This window comes from Eulemur rufifrons, chromosome 7 (genome assembly GCF_041146395.1).
Source record: "Eulemur rufifrons isolate Redbay chromosome 7, OSU_ERuf_1, whole genome shotgun sequence".
Classification (NCBI taxonomy): Eukaryota; Metazoa; Chordata; class Mammalia; order Primates; family Lemuridae; genus Eulemur; species Eulemur rufifrons.
The window spans coordinates 142,111,070-142,128,986 of NC_090989.1; positions in this window are offsets into that span (position 1 = coordinate 142,111,070).

Genomic DNA, 17,917 nt, shown 5'->3' on the forward strand with positions numbered 1-17,917 from the left:
CTTTAAGCTTCTCAAATCTTCCTAACAAGAAGAGCCTATGTCTTTCCTTCCACTTCTTTTCACTCCCTAATAACACCCTAAACAAAATAGGACTCTCCATGAGTCCACGTTGGGAGACTCTGTAGTTCCACACGTTAGAAGTCTGTTACCTAATAAAACAGTTTTATGTGGGGATGATTGTACTGGGAGAGAGCATATGAGAATATGTGTGTTTGCCAAAACATGGTGGAAGTTTGCAACATTATATTGTATTTGGTTGTTCTAGTTGTACAATGCCACCCTTTTATAAAAAAGCCTCTGGGTTATATGCAATAAAAATTGCATTAATTGGAATATGTAAAGAATTTGAAGAACCACATGAAAGCAGCAGGAAAAAATGTCATATATGTTTACTGTAACCCCAAGGGACAGCTGGATTTTAAAATGCTTTATGCACACTTGGAAAAAATAATGTACTGTCCCCCCCAAGTTCCCTTCCTCCCCAAGCGTGCGCACAAGCATGCACCACACAAACGTGGGTTATTTTGAGACTGAGAGAATGAAGATCTTTATTGAACTCACACAATTACAAAGCTAGAAGTGTGCTTATAGTAAAACTCTTCTAAGAAGTCTAAACTGGGGTCCTCATTAGGCTTTCCTGAGGAGGTTGAAAACACATACCCATATACGTATTATTAATAATTCAGTAGATCTGAGAATACTGAAGGTGGGAGCTGAGGTTGGTTATTTGTTATAAATGAATATAAATTTAATATATGTGTAAGGTTGGAAATGTCAGCTCATATATGAAAACATTAACTATAACTCAAATCTTAATTTTTCTGTTGAGACAGTGGACTCCCACATCACTAACTTGAATTTTCCCAGGTCATATGGTAGTTAAGAGTTATGCTGGAAGTCTATGGGAAATGCTTATCTTCTATGTTGCAGAAATAATAGTGTGCTTTCCCACATGTGCTTATTACTTCTCCAGAAAATATAATTAAATATATGTGTATGGCATACATTGAAAAAATAATACTATGTTAAGTGTTTCAAACAGCCGGAACTTAATATATGAAATCCATTACCCAGCTTTGGAGAGCTGAAGGAAAAAAACACATACACACTGAAATAACTCAGAGTAATAATTGGTTGGGGAACAGGAGTGGAAGAAGTGGGTTACCAAAACTAGGAGTTCATGGATGGAACTCTTTGGAATTGATGCTCACAACTTTCAAGCAATGGCTTCATCTGATTCCTGATAGTAAAACAAGACCACGAACAGGCTCGATAGCTTATGCTCAGATCTCTTCTTGTTACTGTCAGCACCTCTAGGAGATTGTGATGAGGCTAGTTTTAAATGTTCTAGAAGAGGACAGGAGCCAACCAGCCCTTCTGGGGCCACCATCTTCTTTTTCTTCCACTTCTACTTTTCCTGTAGTAGTTGCTACAGACCTTACCTCACTACTGATGAGTCTTTGGGAGCTTTGGCCTCATGATACCAAGATTCAGGTTCATCTGTAGTTCAAACTAGAGTACTTCAATAGCTCTAGACTCCAGCCAGACCACCTCAAGGAAATGACTACACCATTTAACCAACTGCTTCTTGATGGTTTATCTTATGTATAGTATAACAGCATATAACTTATTACATACATGGATGAAAATACACATCTATGCCTTACTTATTCTGTATCTATGCCTTACTTATTCTGTATCTATGCTGTGGTCATTCGGTCTACACAAAATACTATAAACATACAATAAAAAGTTACAACCATAATTTTCAGCTCATCACAGATTTAATGACTCTCTTATTCTTTCAAAACTGTTTATATTGAGACTAGTGATTAAAACAAAATTATGTTATATTGTGAAATAGTATTTAAATATATTTTACAGAAAAACAAATATTTTAGTCATATAGTTAAATAAAAAATACAGCAGCAGTACTTTTATTTTTCTTGGTACAGTGTTTTTAATATTTTTACTTTCAAATTCAAAGAACTACTTAGGTCAATTGCATATTTTTTTAACAAAAATTAGTTATATTGGATGTATTTTTTCTTACTTTATACAAATTATTTGTAGTCATATTTATAAATATTAACAGTGAATGAAAAATATTAGGCAGGAAGTGATCTCCAAAAATTCCATTCTCCTGATATAACCACTGTTAATATTTTCATGACTATCCTCTCATATATCTCCTTACAAAAATCAGTTTATACATATTTATGAATATTAGGTCTTTTTTTAATGAATTTGTGTGTGTGTGTGTATATGGCTAATGTTCCTCCTCCATCCATTATGACCTTTCCTGTAACTAATGGCAACAACCTGATGTATATCCTTACACAATTTTTTGACGCTTATGTAATCACATGCCAACATATGCAGGGACGTCCTCATTGTTTAGTTAGGATCATAGTATTATTACCTCTATAAATCTACAGCTAGTTTAGAACCATACCACAATGTATTACACCATTTACCTAGCAACAGAAAATCATATTATTAATATATCTTATATTTTATCCTTCTTTATATGCTAAACATATTCTATACAGATTCTTATATTGTATTTCTTTATTTTTGAGGGATAGATTTTGATGGAAAACATTCCTAGGTTTTAACGATAGATGCATTCTTAATTTTAATAGATATTGACAGAAAGCTTTTTCAAGTGTCTGTTTCAATTGTTTTTACCCAACAGTGTATAAAAAAGCCCATTTTTCTAATCACTTTCAATAGTAAATGCTATCAGTCTTAATTTGTGTGGATCAGAGGGATTTCACTGATACCACATTATTGCTTTAATTTTCATATCCCTTTCTACTAGTGAGATTGAAAATTCCATAAACATTTACAGGCCATTGGGATTTTCTCTGTCTCCTTTTTTTTTTTTTTTTTGTTGTTGAATTGAATATTCATATCTTTTCTTCAATTTATTATTTTTGTCAATTTATCACCAATTTGTTATACTACTATAGATATTCATTTCATGTTGTTTCCAGCATCTTTTTCCATTTTAAAATTTCAATAGATTTAGAGGCTACAAGTGTTTTTCTTTACATGGATAAATTGTATAATGCCAAAGTCAGGGCATTTACTGCACCCATTACCAGAATAGTGCACATTGTACCCAATAGCTAATTTTTAACCCCTCCCTCCACATCCGCCCTCTCAACTTCTTAGTTTCCAATGTTGATTATACCACATTATGACCATATATACCCATTGTTTAGCTTCCACTTATAGGTAAGAACATGTATTATTTATTTTTCCATCCCCAAGATACTTTATTTAGGATCTTAGGATAATGGTCTCCAGTTCCATTCAAGTTGCTGCAAAAGACATTATTTCATTTCTTTTTGTGACTACATAGTACTCCACTATGTGCATATGTGTGTGTGTGCATATATATGTGCGCACACACACACATGCACACACACCCCCCATATTTTATCCATTCACCAGTTTACAGACACTTAAGTCGGTTCCATATCTCTGCAATTGTAAATTGTGCTGTGGTAAACATTTGGGTGTGGGTGTCTCTTTCACAAAATGACTTCTTGTCCTTTGGGTAGATATCCAGTAGTGGGATGGCTGTATCCAATGGTAGGTTTACTTTTAGTTCTTTGAGAAATCTCCAAACCGTTTTCCATAGAAGTTTTATTAGTTTACATTCCCACCAACAGTGTATAAGCATTCCCTTTTCACTGCATTCATGTCAACATCTATTGTTTTTTCACTTTATAATAATGGTTATTTGGACAGGGGTAAGGTGGTATTTCATTGTGATTTTAATTTGCATTTCCTTGATGATTAGTGATGTTGAGCATTTTTTCATGTTTGCCAATTGAAGATCATATTTTGAAAAAGTCTGTTCATACCTTTTATTCACTTTTTGATGGGGTTATTTGTTTTTTCTTGCTAATTTATTTGAGTTCTTTGTAGATTCTAGATATTAGGCCTCTGTCAGACTAATCCTTTGTCAGTTGGTTGTAGCTATATGGTTTTATTTCTTGTTGCTCTCTTCTGTTCCATTGATCTATGTGTCTACCTTTATATAATACCAGCACCATGCTGTTTTGGTTACTATAGCCTTGTAGTATAATTTGAAGTCCTGTAATATGTAGTCTCCAGATGTGTTCTTTTTGCTTAGGATTGCTTTAGCTATTTGGGCACTTTTTTGAATCTGTATGAAGTTTAGAATTTTTTTTTCTTGTTTTGTGAAGAATGACTTTGGTATTTTGATGAGAAATGCATTGAATCTGTAAATCAGTCTGAGAAATATGGACATTTTAACAATATTGAGTCTTCCTATCCATGAGCATCAGATATTTTTCCATTTCTTTGTGTCATCTATGATTTCTTTATCAGTGTTTTGTAGTTCTCCTCATAGAGATCATTTACCTCATTGTATATTCCTAGGTATTATATTTTCTTTGCAGCTATTGTAAATGATACTGAGTTCTTGATTTGATTCTCAGTTTGTCTATTAGTAGTGTATAGAAATGCTACTGATATGTGTACATTAATTTTGTAAGCTGAGAATTTACTGAATTTGTTTATCAATTCTAGGAGTCTTTTAGAGTTGTCTTAAGGATTTTCCAGATATATGATCATATCATTGGCAAATAAGGATAGTTTGACCTCCTCTCTTCCAATGTGGATGCCCTTTATTTTTTTCTCTTGCCTGCTTTCTCTGGCTAGGAGTTCCAGTGCTATGTTTAATAGAAGTGGTGGCAGTAGGCACCTTGTCTTGTTCCAGGTCTTAGGGGGAATGCTTTCAACTTTTCCCCATTCAGAATGATGTTGTCTGTGGGTTTGACATATCCAGTCTTCCTTATTTTGAGGTATGTTCATTCTATGCCTAGTTTGTGGAGAGTTTTTTCATGAAAGGGTACTGGATTTTGTCAAATGCTTTTTCTGCATCTATTTGAGATGATCATATAAATTTTTGTTTATGTGGCAAATCACATTGAGTTATACATGTTGAACCATGCCTGCATCCCTGAGGTAAAACCCACTTGATCAGGGAGGATTATCTTTCTGATGGGTTGTTGGATTGAGTTTGATATTATTTTGTTGAGGATTTTTGCATCTATGTTCACGAGCGATATTGGTCAGTAATTTTCTTTTTTTGTTGTGTCCTTTCTTGGCTTTGATATAAGGGTGATTCTGCCTTTGTGGAATAATTTAGGGAGGATTTGAGGATTCCTTCCTTCTCGATGTTATGGAACAGTTTCAGTAAAATAGATGCCAGTTCTTTGTAGGTCTGGTAGAATTCAGCTGTGACTCTTTGGTTCCTGGACTTTTTTCACTGGAAGATTTTTTATTACTGTTTTAATGTCACTACTTATTATCGGTCTGTTAAGGAAGTCTAACTCTTTCTGATTCAAGCCTGGGAGGTTGTGTGTTTCCAAAACTTTATCCATTTCCTCCAGATTTTCTAGTTTATGCACATAGAAGTCTTCATAATAGTCTCAGATAAACATTTGCATTTCTGTGGAATTGGTTGTGATCTTTCCTTTTCATTTCTGATTAAGCTTATTTGAATCCTTTCTCTTCTATTCCTAGTTAATCTAGCTAGTGGTCTGTTGATTTTGTTTATCTTTTCATAGAGCTAACTTTTCCTTCCATTGATCCTCGGTATTGATGTTTGGTTTCAATTTCCTTTAGTTTTGCTCTTATCTTTGCTCTTTTTTTTCTTCTGCTAGCTTTGGGTTTTGTTTGTTCCACTTTTCTAGTTCCTTGAGGTATATCATCAGGTGTTAATTGTAACCTTTCTGTCTTTTTGATGTAGGCACTTAGTGCTATGAACTTCTTGCTTAGAACTGCTTTTTTTGTATACCAGACATTTTGGTAGCTTGTGTCAGTTTGTTCAACTGGAAAAATTTTTTATTTCCATCTTGATTTCCTCATTGGTACAAGAATTGTTCAACATCATGTTGTTTAATTTCCATGTTTTTGTGTCGTTTTGAGAGTTCCTCTTGCAATTGATTTCTAGTTTTATTCAACTGTAGTCAGAGATGGTACATGGTATAGTTTTGATTTCTTTATAGTTGCTGAGACGTGTTTTGTGGCTGAACAATGGTCTATCATTGAATGTGTTCCATGTGCTACTGAGAAGAACATATTCTCTTTAGTTTATGGATAGAATGTTCTATAAATGTCTATTAGGTCCATTTGTTCTAGAGTCCTGTTTAGTCCATGTTTCTATGTTGATTTTCTGTCTCAGAGATGTGTCTAGTTCTGCCAGTGGAGTGTTAATGCCACTGGCCATTATGATGTTACTGTTTCTTTCTTTCCTTTCTGTCTAGCAGTATTTGTTGTATGAATCTGGGAGCTCCTATGTTAGGGGTACATGTGTAGATGGATAGATAGATAGACAGATAGATAGGTAGATAATTGTTATATCTTCTTGTTGAATCAGTCACCATATCATTATATAATGACTTTTTAAATTTTTTACTATTGTTGATTTAAAATCTATTTGATCTGATATAAGAATAGCTACTCCTGCTCACTTTTGGTTTCCATTTGTATGGAATATTTTTTCACCCCTTTACCTTGAGTCTATGAGAATCTTTACAAGTTAAATGGATTTCTTGGAGACAGCATATATTGGAATTGTATATTTTTATCCATTCTGTAAATGTATATTTTTAAAGTGGAGCATTAAGACTGTTTATATTCAATGCTAGTAAAATACTGTACCAGTCTTCATGTTGTTTGCTACCTAGTTACTTCCTCCCACTTGTGTTAATGTTTTCTAAGAGCTGTGAGTTTTAACTTTTGGATGTTTTTACACTGGTGGGTATCAACTGTTTTGTTCAATGTATAGAGCATTCTTAAGGATTTTTTGTAGGGAGCATCTAGTAAGGAAAAATTCCCTTAGTGTTTGCTTATCTAGAAAAGACTATTTCCCCTTCATTTATGAAATGTAGTTTTGCAGAACACAAAATCTTGGCTGACAGTTATTCAACCTAAGGAAACTAAAGGTAGGACATCATTCTCTTCTGGCTTGTAAGTTTCCCTCTGAGATGTTTTCTGCTAGTCTAATGGTTTTCCTTTGTAAGTTACTTGATGTTTTCCTCTTGCAGCTTATAGGATTTTCTCCTTCACTTTAACTTTGGCCAATCTGATGATTATGTGTCTTGAAGATGTTCCGTGTGCAATGAATCTTCCAGAAATTTGATGACCCCTTGTATCTGGATTCCTAATTCTCTATCAAGATCAGGGAAGTTTTCCTCCATTATTCCTTCAAATACATTTTCTATTCTTTTTCCTTTTTCTTCTTCTCCCTCAGAGATACCTATAATTCTTATGTTTGGCTGTCTTATATAGTCCTATAATTCTCCAAGCCTTTGTTTATTCTTCTTGTTTCATTTTTCTTCAATTTTAACTGGGTTAATTCAAAAGCCTTGCCTTCAAGCCCTTAAAATCTTTGTTCTGCTTGGTCTATTCTGTTGTTAAAATTTTGTACTTCCCTAAATGATGCTTTCATGTTTGTCTATTAAAATTATCTATGGTGCCTATCTGTCTACCTACCTATCTAGGTATCTACCTTCATATATATATGTCTATATAACTGCATACACACATATACACATATATTTTTATTTAAATGGATGCTTTATTTTACATCAGTTTTAGGTTTACAGAAAAATTGTGCAAAAAAACCAGAGAGCTCCTATATACTCCTTCTCCCACCTTTTTAGTTTCACCTATTATTAACATGTGTCATTGATGTGGCATATTTGTTACAGTTGGTAAACTATTACTTATACATTAACTAAAGTCCATAACTTACATTAGGGTTCACTCTTGTGTTGTACATTCTATGGGTTTTGACAAATACACAATATCAAGTATCCACCATTACATTCACATAGAGAATAATCTCACTGCCCTAAAAATCCCCTGTGCTTCACCTATTTATGCCCTCTTTAACCCTCTTAGCCCTATTCATGCCGCCAATCCATGACAACCATTGGTCTTTTCACTGTCTCATTATTTTGTCTTTTCCAGTATGTCATATAGTTGCAATCATATAGTACAGAGCCTTTTCAAACTGGCTTTTTTACCCTTAGATTCATTCATACACTAAACACATTTACTCACTTTTTGATATGTATTTAATTTTCCTCCATGACTTTTTGTGTCTTGATAGCTTATATCTTTTTATTACTGAGCAATATTACATACATGTACCATAGTTCATTTATCCATTCACCTATTGAAAAATATGTTGGATGCTTCCAATATTTTGCTAATTATGAATAAACCTGCTTTAAATATTCATGTGCAGGGTTTTGAAACAAAGTGTAAAATACCCCTGGACAAAGAAGTGTAAGAATATCCACACCACATCTGTTCTCTCTGCTTCCACTTTATATTGCCTAAACTGTATATTCCTTTTAGTAGCCAGAATGGTCTTTCAAAACTATAAGTCAGCTTATATTTTCCCCATGATTAAAATTTTCCATCATAATTGTAATATAATACTAAGAAGTTACTATGATCTTTAAGACTCTATTTGATCTGAATCTCAAACTTCTATTTCATCATCTACAACTGAGGCAGAGACAATATCTGTAGCACATGTTACCAAGTAAAAGCTCACATTCCAACATATAGAAGATTCCTACTAATAAATGGAATAAATGAGAAAGACTAACTACCCAATAGAAATATGTGTAAGAGATTTTAATAGGCTCTTCAGAAAAACAGAATAAAAATTTATCCAAATAGTCATAGGGGAAAAAGGGTTCTTAACTTCATTTTTAAAAAGGATAAATTTAAATGAAAATGAGCTACCAGAAAGGCTAAAATAAAAATGTTGACAAACCCTTATATACTGCTGGCAGGATTGTACATCAGTACAACTACTTTGTTAAATGTTTTTGGCACTGTCTATTAAATTTGGCCACATCAATACCCAATGAGCCAATATTTCCATATATTCATAAGAAATTTTATATATGTATTAATATATTTATATAGACATTTATATGTACAAGTATATGCACATATATATGTATGTATATGCACCAAAATATTTGTGAAAATTTTTATAGCAGTATAGAATGAATAAATACATTGTAGTATACTCATTCAGTCTATGAAATACTGTACCACAATGAAAATAAATAAATTAAAGCTTGATATTACAATATAAATACATATCTCCAATACAATGTCAAGCAAATTATAAACAAAAGAACACATATAGTCTATTTCTATTATTGTAAAGTTCAAGAACAAGCAAAGCTTATTTATGAAATAGTAGTACAATGCAGACAGATAAGGATTGGAAAGGACACAAAATAGCCTTTGCAATGCTGATAACATTCTATTTCTTGGCCTAGGCGATACTTTATTGGTGTGTTCATTTTGTGATATTTATCAAGCTTTACAATTATAATTTTGCACATTTTATGTGCATGTAAGTAGTTAAAAGTTAAAAAACAAAGTAAGTTAAAAGAAAATCAATGTACTCCCTTTAAATCTAACGTATGAACAAAGAACATGCCAAAAAGTATTCCAGAGATGATAATTTCAAATATATGAACCCTAAATAAGTTGTATATATACATGTCTCTTATTTTTTTGGTACTTGCTGATTTATATATAATAGTTATGTATTATATTTTACATTGTTTGAATAGACTGCTAACCACAGAAATACTTTTTTACAATATTACTTCTTTTGAATACTAAAAGATGGAGTCATTAATGAATATTCACTTTCTAACGCTTTAGTGAAATCTATTGAAGGATATTGTCCTAGAATTAAGGTATTTATAGTAACCAGATATTTGTATTTATTTTTAAATCTGTAGTATCACTCAAGTTATTTTTTAAATCTCTGATGTTTCTTGTCTTGATTATTTCTGATTATACATTTTTTTCACCAAATTATTGAAAGGATTAAGAAAGGACATATTCTAAAGTGCCTGACACATAGTATTCAATAGAATGTAAATGCCTTTTCATATTTGCCCATCTCCTTCTTGACAGGAAGGAAAGCTATTAGATCTTAAAAACCACATGACCAAGATATTGGGCTATATTTTAATTTTAATCAAAATTCAGTAACCTGCAGCTTGAATTATTTCACACAACCACATATATCTGCAAGGGAGAACTGAAATCAGAATAGAAAGAGAATGGGCTTGTAGAACATTTATTATCACAAGAAACACAAAATACAAGTAGGCTGAAAATAACCCTCCTCTGTAATCATCAAAAACCAACATACCAAATCAATATGCCATTTTAAGCCTCCTGTAAAAGAAAAATTGATAAATGAAGTTCAGGAATTCCAAATTTATGACAACATCAACAACAGCAATTGGTCACTAAATCTCAAACAGCCAAATGGTTAGTTGGATACTTATTTCAAACAGACACATTTTGGACTCCACAATGTATTTAAAGCCACAGGGAAATCTCTCTTGTATCAAGTTTGTGTTGCAGAACTCCTTTATTTCTACCCTTGTTTAGGCTTTGGGATTCAGGTCTCATTTTAAAATCCAAATCAGCAACTCAGTAAAATGCAAGATGTCAGCATTTTGTGATATACCTGGAGAGGAGTGAAGCAAGTGGGGGAAACTCTCTGAGGGTTTCATTTTCCAGTTTCCTTAGATAATCCTTAAAAAGTTCAGATGCTTACTTGAGACTTATCTGAGAGACCTCTGGGGACTCCAAGATTTCTCTGGAAACTGTTTTCTGCAAGATGTTTAATATTTTCTTCTTTCTCAACACAAATCATGCCAGAACATTTTTTTTCTTCTCAAGCAAGTTCTGTTGCACTTTCTTTACAGATAGGTTCTGATGGGGTGAGAAAACATTTTAACAGAGTGAAACTGGAGACAGTGTGTGAATTTTTAAATAATTTAATTAATGAGCTTTGCAAAACAAACTATGGGTTAAAAGGGAATGTTTCTAATTGCATTCTGATTACTACCTTCTTATTTATAACTCTGGAACCTTTTATTAGAGATAAAACATTAGCTAGACATAAAAAATGGAACTAAGCAATATTCTGTATCATGTTATGAAAATATTTTATACTTAGACTTTTTAATATACTTTCTATTATTTATTTTCGGATATGAGCACATTTTGAGTAGAGCATTATGACCCAATGAAGAGATTATTAGGCACAAAATATCATGAATTATGATTATTAGTTTGTAATCAATATTACTTTTTCCAGAAATAAAAATCTCCAAAGTGTTTTTACTTATCTTATCCCCATGATATGTCCAGGCTAGAATAAACTAAGGTCAGGCACCTGGACAGCCAACCATGTCTATGTGATCAAGCCCCAATAAAAACTCTGCCCATTGTGTCTAGGGTGACCTTCCCTGGTCGGCAATACTCCATGTATACTGCCACATGATTGCCAGGAAGAGTTAATGCTGTCCAAGACTTCATGGGGAAATAAAAAACTGGAAGCTCCATGTTTAGAATTGTCCTGGACTCTGCCCTGGTACCTTTTCTTTCAGCTGATTTTAATCTGTATCATTTCACTATATCAAATCATGAATGTGACCATAACCACTTTCAATGATTTCTGTTTTTTAGAAAATTATTCAATATGAGGGTGGTCTTGGGGACCCCTGAACTCTGCAGGTAGTGTCAGGAATCTGCATAGTCTTATGGAATCTCCCCTACCTTTGTAGCTACAAATGTTAAGTCAGAACACTAGCTTACCCTCAAGTATGGGAATATGTGTCTGAAGACAGCTGGGATCCAACCATGCCAGTATGCAGGACAAGAGACTTCAGGAGGAAGATGTGATTGACAAAAGGTCCCTGTGGCTATCCTGGTGGCAGGGGGCAGAGTTCAAGAGACCAGGTAGGAGATATAAGGAGAGACCTAATAATATAGGAAAGTGGTTTTCAAATTGTGTTTCCCGGGCCAACATCAGCAGCATCACCTGAGAGATTATCAGAAATGCAAATATCAGACTATCCTTGACCCACTGAGCCAAAAATTTATCAGTGAGGTCCAACAATCTGTGTTTTAATAAGCCTCCAAGTGATTCTGATGCATGGCTCAGATGTGAAGACTACTGTTGTAGATTCTTGAAGACCTGGTAAAAATATCATTTTATCTGAAATACAAGAAAAAGTGATTAAATCATTAAATGGTTTTAAGCAAGAAAATGATATGATTTATATTTTAAAATGTTGGCTTTGTTGTGTATAGTTGGAGAGCTGAATAAAAGTGGGAGATCAGTGCTGGTGTCATCATCCCCAGGTGAGAAGGTAACAGATGAAAGTGATCAGAGTGCAGAGGGGAGGGAGCTGAGATACACTTGGGGGTTAAATAAAATTAATTTGTCTTTATATGAAGGACTTGTCAGAGCTTCTGCAACCCTAAAGTACATTGAGAATCTGTAAAAGAATAATGTAACATGAAAATGTTCTTCACTTTTATTTGATCATGGCAACCTTTATTTTATTCCATTACAAAGTTATAGAAAATCTCCCAGGATGCTAGTTTCCATGGAAAAGAAACACATTTGGAAAGTACTGCATTATAGATAAGAGAAAAATATTAAATGCTTTCTAATTAATTAAGTCATGACTATATAATTTACTTGGAAAAATACATTTTTCTAGAATATTCAGCAGCAAGAACCAAGCTAACCAAGAGGTAAAAAAAGTTGTAAAAAAAGTTGCACTTCAGTGACTAGGTAAGAGTAATATGCTTTTCAAAGAACTTCTCCAGGAGAGCTGTCCTCTCTACAAGTCATAATTACAGTTATTCACTGCCCAAGTGGTCACTCTAAAACATGGGAGAACATTACAATCAGATTAGAAAGAACTGTATTTTCCTACAAATCTATTTTAATAATTTATTTAGCAAATCTTTAAAAAAAAAAAGGAAAAGATAGTTTTGGCCCAGTATAATTTTTAATTTAGCTCAATATGGTTATGAAATCCTTTATTTTGTGAATGTTCAATACCTACTACATTTCTTAGCAAAGTCCAGGTTAACTTTATGTTTTCCTTTTAGGATAACTATAACTAACATTCAGGATCTTTACTTTCATACTAAAATATCCAACAAAATACATTAGAATTCTTCATTCTGGACATGCAAAGCATTTATAATTCATGACTTTTCTTATTGTTTTATTTAGGTCATGTGTATCTTGTATCTATCCTGAAAATATTCAGAAGGGACAACTAAAATAAAATTTAGACCAAGGCCCTATTTTTTACTAAACAGATCACTCACTGCCTGTGCTAGACCTCACAGACGACATTTACAAGATGGAGGCATGAGCTGAATGTTTTCTTAGGTCTCTTCCAGATCCAATGTGTTTATACTTATAGGAATATGTATATTTCCCAAAAGTCCAGTGATCCCTTGCAAATGGGATCAAAGAAAATTTAATACAGCAAAGGAAGTACTTCTCGAACCCTCTGTAGACTATTTTAATCTTCTCTATTTCCATTTACTTGTTCCAAGGTTAGATAATAAAATATTCTCTTAAAAGTTATATGCATCTGGATGACCAAAAATGTTCACATGCATCCTGAAACTGCCAACTTGGCCCACTCTGCCAACCTGAGACTATATAAGTCCCAGGTTTTCTGTGTCCAATCCTCTGACAACAACTTTATGAGATACCCAAGAAGTTTGGAGTGCATTAGGCTCTTTAGAGATTAATGTGTTGTTTATGACTCTCCAGAATCACTGACAATACTTACATCTTTTAAATGGAGCAACATTCAAATGATCCCATAGCTCTTGAGAGAAGTTGACCAATTTTCAATAAACAGCAGATAACTGTTTACCATGCAGGATCTAGTTCTTCATTATCTAAGAAGATATTATATTGTAGTTATCCCAGAATTCAGGAAGACTTTCAGGTTTATCTGCTATGAAGCAGGTAATATATACACTTGATCATATATTTGGAGAGATTAAATTATATAACATTTATAAGTGCCAGGTACAATGTCTAGCATGTTGTGAAGACTTGCTATAATTTAGATGAGGAGATTAATCAATCCATCCATCAATCAATCACCAAGACCTAAGTAATACATTATTTTAATTTAAATATGTTGGAATATGACAGAATATTTGATTATTATGTCACTCATAGTATGAAACAAGGCTTGGCAACCCTGGGTCCATAGATCAGGGGATGTATGAGATCTTCCTGTGGAATGTGAAACCTCTCAGATTCTGCCAAGCAGTGAGGCACTTAAGGGATACGAAAAAAGTCCTAGATCATATCTACACATGCCTACAATATGCCAGATGAACCATGAAATTTTCTTTCTTGAGTAAAGGAATTTTACTCCTTTTTTTACCTCCCCTCAAGAAAAAAAAAAATTTTCTGGAAAAGGCCAGAGTACTCTCCTTACATGGTTATCTGAGAATAACAATACAATATGTGAATGGCTACTATAATCATTTTCAGATATTGAAATGGTAGCCTGATATTTTGAGTAATAAGCTCATGTACTTAGTGGTAAACCTAGAATTTGTTCCTATATATTTCCTTTCTCATCTCTCTATCTTTTCCCTACTATATACTACTTGTCCATTTAAATATACTGAATCTCCATTTCTTCATGTATAAAATGGGTTAATAACACCTGTCACACAGTATCATTATGAAGATCAAATTTCATAGCAAATAGGAAAGCATCCTGAGAATAATGAAGTGCTAGACAAATGTGAAGTGTTACTTTTTGGGCATGTTTCCGTCTGGTTGTTGGTAGGTCCTCACATCACTGCAGTTCCTTGGTGTCTCCAATAGGGAAGGCTCATTTTTGAAACTGGTGATGTCTAACGTATGGTTCATTTCCTCTCTCATGCCCTGTATGTCTATTCTGGAGATAGGAAACTCATTTGTCAGTAGCTATCCTCCTGAAAATGGCCTTTGGCAATATTTAGAGATGTTATATTTTCTAGTCCCAAAGAGTCACAAAGCACACTTGGTCAAGACCCCATCATTTCCTGTGCCTCATTGTTATCATTCATAATTGGAAATATTTAAATAAATATCTTTAGCCTCTCAAATTAAAGTTTGGAGACTTCACTAGAAGGTTGTTTCAAAGATTTTAACCTTTATAAATGAAAAAGGAAACCCATGTTTTCTGTTTGTTTTGTTTCCATTTTGAAGTGGGTGGATATAAGATAATCTTAAAAGTGTATCCATGGAATATAGTATTCCCTTGATCCAATCTGATTTCTAGGACTATGTTTAAGAAGTGAGGGTGTTCAGTTGCCATTTTGTGACCTTGGGATGCCTTGAAGTATCCCGTTTTGGATACCTACACAGATTACAGAAGACTGATGATGTCTGGCATTTTGAGTTTCTAGTCTGGTAGAACTACCTGAAGATTCTGATGAATACATTAACAGAGCAATACTCCATATGCTTCAAAATTGGCTGAGATTTACTTTTAAATGACACTGAATGCAATTTGGAAGTGTGAGACACATAAAGTTCATGTTCTCATGAAAGTTCACTATGTAAAAAAGATTCGTCCACTCAGGATTCCTATGGCAGAATGCCTAAGGCATAATCATTTTACTTTAACTTGTATGAAGGCATTTTTAAAAATCTGTGAACAACTTCAATATTGAGGTCTTTTATGATTCTTATACTTTTATGTTGACAACAATTTCATCTTTTCTCCATTCAGCAGATTTTTTTCCCTCTTTTTGAGTGTTCTTTTGAAAATGCTGAGCTATTATCAAGGTACAGTAAACAGAACTCTTCTATAAAGAATGCCTGTTTCAAGCAGGCCCTTAGGCCTTCAGACAGGACAATGGAACAAAATCCATTAATTATCATTTTCCAGAATGAATAGGATGAACTTTGACAATGCACACTTGCGGTAAAACTATTAGCACCAAGCTTTCCTCTCCCTGTTTAGGGTATTTGACCCCAGGGAGGCACACAAACACTAAAGGTATTTTTCCCCCTTTGCTTATATTTAGACAGTAATTTAAAAATAGATTAGAGATAGATTTAATACTCCAGAGTGGTTTGCTTTCCTAGCAGGGCTCTTAAAAGCACTCCAGATTGTTAACGATTATAATTGTACTGTCACTACTGGATACCGGAAATAATAGCACTGTTACTACAATATTCTTTTAGTTCAGATTGACACTTGCACAAAAACCTATAAGGTTAAACTGGGACTTGAAAATGAGCACTGTTGACGGTTGTGTTGAAACCAACATAGAAAATATCAAACATTTTTATAGTGAGAACATGTTGTCTTAACAGCACAGAAAAATTTAATTGGCAAACAGAGTTGAGTACTCAGGAACAATTGTCTGAAGATGCAGTTAACAATAAAAAGAAAAACTGAAATTTTAGGGGAATTTTCAATTAATTCAAGCATAAATAGTGCTTCTGGTTACTTGAGTGTCTGAAATAGGTGTTTCTATTCATTTTCACAAATTTTTGTGTACTCAAGACTTAAATGTTAAAAGAAAGAAAAAATCATCAATATTTAATTTTTATTAATTCAAAATCTATTCTTGTCTTGGTGTAAATAATTTGGGACTTAAGGAAACAAGTGTGAAATTAGTCTGTTCCTTTGGCTTTGATTTAAAGTTTAGAAATGATTACACAGTGAAGGTCTACAGTTCGATCTTTAACCCCTCCCGTCTTCCATGCCACACTCACACACACTCACATACACACATACTCACACTCCACACACACAGGCTCATTTTGGATTAACTCATATTTTCACTGCAATCATTGTATCTGTCTTCTTGACTACAGTTGTTAGGTTTGGAAGTAGTTAAGGGACCAAAAGTAGTCAGAAATTGTCCCCCAAATTTCCCAGATTTGAACTGGGGAGAGAGATGTTATCATTTTCTGGTGATAAAGCCTGAAGCATGAGCTTAATAATTGTCTTATTTATCATTTTCATTTCCATTTGAAAGACAGAATTCTCAAATCGTTAAACGGGTCTGAAGAGAAAAGCAGAGATGAGAGACAGGAATAAGAACTTTCTCATCATTCATGCCAGAGGCCCAGCTTGTTACTTTACTGCCCTGGGTATAAAATACATAAAGTATTTTTCTAATAATTCTCTCTATTTGCTTAACGGAGCCAAGTTAGCTTTCCGTTGATTACAACCCAAAGTGTCCTGGCTAATCCAGTAAGAAGTGGTGCATATATCTGAATACAGGGAAATTTGATTTTGATTTCTGAAGGATCTGAATTTATAATAAATACCAGATCAATAACTTAATTGGTCAAGTGTCCTTGAGCATGTAATTTGATCCCTCTGAATTTCATATTTGTCTTTGATTAAAGAAAAAATAGAAATAATAATACCTAGTGCACTGTAAAGATTATATCACTCAATGCATGGAAAATCGAAATGTTGGCTTCCCTGTCTTATTTAAGTATTTCTAAAACAAATCAGAACAAAACAAAACCAAAAAAAAAACATTTATGGTAGAGGAAAAATGGAGACAATAATTTTGCATCTCTTTTTCATTGATTTTAATGATAGAGAATTTTTCTTATAAGTTGACAAACACCTATTATTATGTTCCCAATGATAATATTGTTTACTCAAAATTAAATGCCACTGGGTGCAAGTTCCGATAAAAGATTGAAAATATCATATTTAGATAAAATTAAATGTCGCCGGGTGCAAGTTCCAATAAAAGACTGAAAATATCATGTTTAGATACAAACAGAAGACAACAGAGTATTTGCTAAATGAACCAGCAATGAGCAATGAAAGAAAATATCCTAGGGAAAAAGGGATCTCTATAATATTTCAGAAACAGAAAATTCCAAAGTTATAGTGGGTGGATGGTCTTGAGTTCCAACTTTCAGGATTGTGAAGTAGTCTCTCAGATTAGCATTTTCTGCTAATGATGACTTGTAGAGAGACTTGGT